Source organism: Schistocerca serialis, chromosome 3, assembly GCF_023864345.2.
Source record: "Schistocerca serialis cubense isolate TAMUIC-IGC-003099 chromosome 3, iqSchSeri2.2, whole genome shotgun sequence".
Classification (NCBI taxonomy): Eukaryota; Metazoa; Arthropoda; class Insecta; order Orthoptera; family Acrididae; genus Schistocerca; species Schistocerca serialis.
Window position 1 is genome coordinate 1055548101 of NC_064640.1, and position 7165 is coordinate 1055555265.

The following is a 7165-nucleotide window of genomic DNA, read 5'->3' on the forward strand; positions in this document are numbered from 1 at the left end:
GGAATTAGATTAGGAAATGAGACACTTAAAGTAGTAAAGGAGTTTTGCTATTTGGGGAGCAAAATAACTGATGATGGTCAAAGTAGAGAGGATATAAAATGTAGACTGGCAATGGCAAGGAAAGTGTTTCTGAAAAAGAGAAATTTGTTAACATTGAGTATAGATTTAAGTGTCAGGAAGTCATTTGTGAAAGTATTTATGTGGAATGTAGCCATGTATGGAAGTGAAACATGGATGGTAAATAGTTTGGACAAGAAGAGAATAGAAGCTTTCGAAATGTGGTGCTACAGAAGAATGCTGAAGATAAGGTGGGTAGATCACGTAACTAATGAGGAGGTATTGAATAGAATTGGGGAGAAGAGGAGCTTGTGGCACAACTTTACTAGAAGAAGGGATCAGTTGGTAGGACATGTTCTGAGGCATCAAGGCATCACAAATTTAGTATTGGAGGGCAGCATGGAGGGTAAAAATCGTAGAGGGAGACCAAGAGATGAATACACTAAGCAGATTCAGAAGGATGTAAGCTGCTGGAGTACGTACTGGGAGATGAAGCAGCTTGCACAGGACAGAGTAGCGTGGAGAGCTGCATCAAACCAGTCTCATGACTGAAGACCACAACAACAAACAACCACATCATCCAACAGTTGTGATGTTACACATTTTGACTTTCAAGCATCATCAGAGATAAATTTGTGCAGTGAGGGAGGAAACACTTATGACTGGATCAGTGGTACTTGAGCTTAGTATCATTGAAGATGATATTAATTCTTTGAAGATAAAAAGTTTGATGACACTGGCATTGTCAGTAGTGCAGTGCCACAGTGTGAATTTTGAGTGGATATCCAGATCAGTCATAATGTTACAACACTGAATTACAGAGTCAAAATGTTTCCACTGTTAACACACAAAGCATTTTTGTGTCAAACTTTACAAATGAATTGTGTTCGTTGTTATATTAAGTATCTTCCATGAGCTACATCTGTAAATAATGAGAGTTGAAATTAAAAGCATACATTTTTAAGAAGAACAATATTAATTTGTCAACTGTTTTCTGGCCTTCATCATCCATAGTTCATGTTCCCTTTTCTCACACAATATACTGTGACATTTAAAACGAGCAATGCTTTCTAAATATCATGCTGATTTGTGGACATAAGCTTCTCAATCTCAAGAAAGTTCATGATATTTGAATTGAGAATGTGTTCATGGATTCTGCATCAAACTGATAAGGATATTAGTCTGTAATTTCATGGATCCATTCTTTCACCCCGTATATATAAAAGAGTCACCTGTGCTGTTTGCCAGTCACTTGGGACTTTGAACTAAGCGAAAAATTCATGACAAATCATAGCTAAGCTAAGCGAAGTGCCAATTCCATAATATACTCTTTGTAAAACCAAATTGGGATTCAACCTCGACCTGATGACTTCTTTGTTTTCAACCCTTTCAGTTGTTTATCTACACTTGGGATGCTTACTACTATGTTATCCATATGGGACATTGTGTGATGATCAAGCAATGGTGTGTTTGTACAATTCTACTGCATGAATGCTTTCTTCAACACAAAATTCAAAATTTCAGCTTTTATTTTGCTATCTTACACTGCCACACCGAACTGGTCAATGAATGACTGCAAAGAAGCTTTAACCCTAGACACTGATTTTACATAGAACCAGTATTTTCTTAGATCCCCTGACATCTTTTTTGCTACAATGTGACTGTGGTAGTAGTTGCACACTTCACACACACATCTTTTCATAGACACATGAATCTTTCGACTAATCTTTGCTTCAGTATTTTCCTGATTTCGTTATTAAAGCCCAGTAGGTCATTCCCAACCTTAATTCACTTAATAGGCACCTATTTCTCCAGAGCACAACTAGCAATCTGTTTAAACTTTGCCTGTAATACCTCTACAACCATCATAAGGGAAATAAGCAATGTCAATTCACTGCCAAGTGATATACTAACAGCTGCTTACCTGCTATTTCTCCACTGGCCTTCTTGACTGTTTTACACACTGCTTCATGTGTCACAAACAAACAAAATCAGTGATTTAAAAGAAATCTCTGAACATAACTGGGCAACCTGCCATTACTGTTGCATTTTTTCTCTCTTACTGTACATTTCCCTGTCACCTCAAAATCAGCAGTATTAGTATCAGAATTTTGGTGTTCAAAAAACATTTAATATGAAAGAATAACTGAAGTTAAGCTGAAACAGTTTTGGGGACTGGACAATGATAACTGCAGTTGAGTGAAAAATTAGTTACCAGTACATGGTTAATTTGTTAAAAAGCAATTTTCCAGTATTTTCTAGTGTAAAAGATAATGTCCATCTGAGATAAAAGTTTCTAATGTGATAAATATTGACAAAAGGACTTCTTTTAGTAGATAGTGCCATTCATGGAAGTATTGCTGAGTGTGTATACACAGATTTCATTGATGGAAGTAAAAGTAAATACAGTGAAAATGCAATTTAAAACAACTGAGCATTTGCAGCATCTGTGGAATATTACAAACAGTAGTAACTTGGCAATAACAACATTCTTCTGAGGTGCAACATTTTCCTTTGGCATTCTATATTAATGAAGAATAGACATGAAGAATTACCACAAAACTGGAAAACTTTGCCAGGGTTACTTTCTTCTTACAACAGAAGAAATAATGATTATTTGAAGAACTCTGTTGTTGAGGATACTGTTTCAGGTGGTGCCCAAATCAAAGGCTATGGGGCTCACATGCTGACTGAGAAATCTTGGTCCATAGAGAGTGGGCAACAGGTTGACTGACACTCTGCCTGAGTACAGCTGGAATTGAGATCTTGGAAGAAAACAGTGGTCAAATCTACCATTGAACATCAAACAGTACAAAATCCCTACATGAGACTTGTTCAGATTTGTTTCAGGTAACAACATGCACAATAAAATTACTGTAATTCATTAATTGACTAATATCAGGTAGGTACAAATATCCTGATATTTAACATGCTCTCTTGATTTATTTTTCCTTAAACAAAAGTTAATTTTTTATGAAACTGGGATACTGTTTGTGAGTGTCTGCTGTGTAGGGAAGTTCCAGACAGAGAACCCACAAGGACCTATTGTGGTCTCTCTCCTCGGGTCAGACACAATAGAATAACTTGTCAATGTATGAGCCAGGGTGAGGAGTGTTCTCTCACTGTAAGATAAAATCAAGAGCAAACCCAGTGTGGACATTCCAATCTGCATAAAGTGATAACATATTTTCCACAAAGGTTGGTAGTGGTTTTTGCATCCATTCTCAAACTATAAGGGGCAGTAGAAGTTTAGCAATCCCTATCCCAAGCCTTCAGAATTACAAGCTTCCTTGTTTCTTATGTCAGTACCAACTATTCTGACATCTATTAATTCACTCTTACCCATTTCCTCAGTAAGTTGGTCAGTGAACTCATTCCTGGTATACTGATGTGTCTCAGTCATCATTCGATAACATATTAGCAAAGCCAGCCCTTAATTGTTTCCCAAGCAATTACCAGGTTTGCCAAAAGTATTGTTTCTATAATTATTTCTGTTAATTTCATTATATAAAAATAATTTGGCCTGACCTTTCTGGTAGAAGAAATTGTTTAAAAAGGTGGAATTTTTGAATAGACTCAGTTAATTGAATGAGTTAGGTTTTAATTGTCATTTCTGTAACAAACATCAAACTAAGTATACTTATAGTATCTATTATTGTGAGGATATATAAAGACCCAATTTTTAGTCCCGAGACAATCAGACCATGGCCGATTTTTAAACGAGACACTTATATTGGTTAGATCAACAACAATGCATTATCTTAACCATGAAATTAGTGCAACACAAATAGGCATGTGTTAAAATAATGACAGTGTCTGTTCAATAGTGTCACACATACCATATTATTCTGCATGAACTGTGTGGTTGGGTTTTTACTGCTCATAGATGTTCAGTGGTGAACTATTGTAGCAGTATGCTGATGTCTGCCTGCAAACTATTAATGAAGCTTATCAAAAGTTAACCAATAGCAAACTGGACATATGAACTGTGTAATATTAGGGGGTTGTGAACAGTGCACTGTGAAAGGCAACTGTAGGCTACGTCATTTACAGTACTCAGTGTTGAACTTCCATCCCCAATTTCTCAGCCAGTGTAACAACACAATACTTTGACTCCAAGAACTATCAAAGAAGAAATAAAGCAGGCAAACGTCAAAATGGGGTAGTGCTGGCAAATAACTTGGAGGTAGTCAATGAGCCACACCAAGACAGGAACTTCTAATTGTCATTGGTTCCATTGGCTCCACAGTAAATGTGCTGCATACATTTGGCAGGGACTGTAGTTTGTAGTTACCAGTGTACAAAAACACATATTGAACACCACTATTAGTTCAGAAGGTGGGTGGTGAATGTAGAAAGGAAATTAATTGATGACATAAGTTGTGACTTACCAGAAGTAATGCACTTCTGCAGGGGGACATTTAGTCTCAGATGAAAAAAATAGTTAGTGAAATGGATATCAGCACACAAAATGAAGGTCTATTGTCATCGCTTGGAGCTCCATGCACATGAAAACTGAGTGCCCTGAAAGGAAAACAGGAATGATTGTGGGGGTAACCATATGCTATTGACAAAACTCACCATTACTGCTTCTTTTTCTCCTAATTCTTCTTTTTCTTCTTCCTCTCCTCTCTCACCACCAGTCTCCTCTCTGGCTGGTTGTTGGGCTCCTGATCATCGGGGAAAAAAACTGATCAATTTTGAGATACTGTCAAAATTTAGGCAAAAATACATGACAAATGAAAGACAAACTAAGTATGTCTCATCATGGAATAAAATGGCACTAATTGAACAGCAGAAAACCCAAGTTGGAATATTAACAATATTCTGAAGAAGATGGATTGCTATCCACCATAAAGATGACTTGTTGAGCTGCAGACAGGCACAATGAAAAGACTTTCTTGTGTCCACCTGAATGAACATAAGTGTGTGTGTGTGTGTGTGTGTGTGTGTGTGTGTGTGTGTGTGACAAAACAAACATCATCCATTCTAAGAGTCGCCAAGTACATTTTCTTTGGGATTTTGCATGCCTCAGTGGTATCAGGCAGCCGTACCATAGATGCAACCACGAAGGAGTATTTGCTCAGAGATTAGACGAAAGTGTGGTTGCTGAAGGGGAGTGCAGCACCCTTTTTGGTATTTGAAGGTGCAACAGTCTGGGCAAGTGACTGTTCTGGCCTTGTGACACCAACTTACATGGCCTTGCAGTGCTGGTACAGTGAACAGCGTCATGCAAAAGGAAACTACAGCCGTAATTTGTCCTTAGGCCATGCAACTTTACTCTACAGTTAAACGATGGCATCTTCTTGAGTAAAACATCCCACACATGTAAATGATCCCCATGTGGATTTCTAAGTAGGGACTGCTCTGGAGAATGTTGTCAGGAGAAACACAACTGATATTCTACATGTTGGAGGATGGTAAATTGTGTCCCTAAGCTGGGAGGGATGCCTGAAAATTTAAGGAAATAAATGTATAGCTTAAAATTAGAATATAATGGGAATTATTGAAGTTCAGTGGCGAGAGGAACAGGACTTCTAGCCAGATGAATACAGGGCTGGAAATATAAATCAAATAAAGTAATGTAGGAGTAGATGTAATAATGAATAAGAAAACAACAAACAACAATTCAAGCAAGCCACTATGAACAACATTGTTAACAGATTACTGTAGACAAGATACATGAAGCCAAAACCCATTGCTGTATCCGAAGCTTACAATCCCACTAGCTCTGCAGATGGAGCAATTGAAGAAATGTGTGGTGAAACAAACGAACTTATTTGGACAGTTAAGTGATACAGAAATTTAATTGTGATGGTGGATGGGAATACAACAGTAGGAAAAATAGAAGGAAAATGTGAACTAGGGAAAGAAATGAAAGAGGAAGCTGCCTGGTAGATTGTTGCACAGACCACAATTTAATCATCACTAAAACTTGGTTTAAGAATCATGAAAGAAGGTTACAGACACTGAAGAGTTGCAGACACCAGCAGGTTTCAGATTGATTACATAATTTTGAGAGAGAGAGTGAATTATGGTCCAGATTTTAAGATATATCAAGGTGCACATGCAGATTGACCAGAATATACTGATTATATACCGCAGATTGTAACTGAAGAAATGGCAAAAAAGTAGGAAATTATGGAGATGGTATGTGAATAAGCTGAAAGAGCCAGAGGTCATTGTAAGTTATGGACGGAGCATTAGGTAATTACTGACTAGGACAGAGGAAAGGAACACAATAAGACAGGGGAGAGGAACACAGAACAGGTGTGGACAAACAGTGGCCCACTAGTAGTTTTTGTCTGGCCTCCCAAGGCAGAATTTTTTGCAACAATTTATAACTTTTCTGAACTGCAAAGTGGGCTACTGCATGCCATCATTTTAAAAGGTGTGACCTTCTGCTAACCTCTGCCTACATAAGAATGGCTCCAAGCCAAAGTTATTGCCCATCCCTGCAGCAGCAGAACAAATGAATATGGGATATGAAATGGTGAAGGCAGCAGAAGATCAGTTATGTAACAAGACAAGGCTTAGTAGAAATCTTTGGACAACAGAAGAGAACAGAATTTAATTGATAAAAGAAAGGAAATATAAAAATGCAGCAAATGAAGCATATAAAAGTGAACACAGACATCTACAAAGGAGTGACAGGCAGTATAAAATTGCTAAGCAGGAAAGGCTAGAGTTCAAATTTAAGGATTTAGAAGCATATACCACAAGGTGAGAGATAAGCACTGCCAACAGGAAAATTTAAGAGGTCTTTGGAGGTAACATTAGCAGCTGTATGAATATCAAGAACTGAGATAGACAGAAACTACTAAATAAAGAAGGTAATACTGCAAGGAGTATAATAGAGGGTCTATACATAGGAGGTGAAGCTGTAAGCAACTTTATGGAAACAGTAGACAGAAGATGGTATGGGAGATATGATACAGCAGGAGGAATTTGACAGAGCAATGAAGGACCCGGGTCAAACCAAGGTCCCTGGAGTACACAACATCCAATCAGAATTACTGATAGCCTTGGGAGAGCAGCCTTGACAAAACAGAACTATTCCATCTGATGAGCAAGGTGTACGAGACAGGTGAAATACCCTGAGACTACA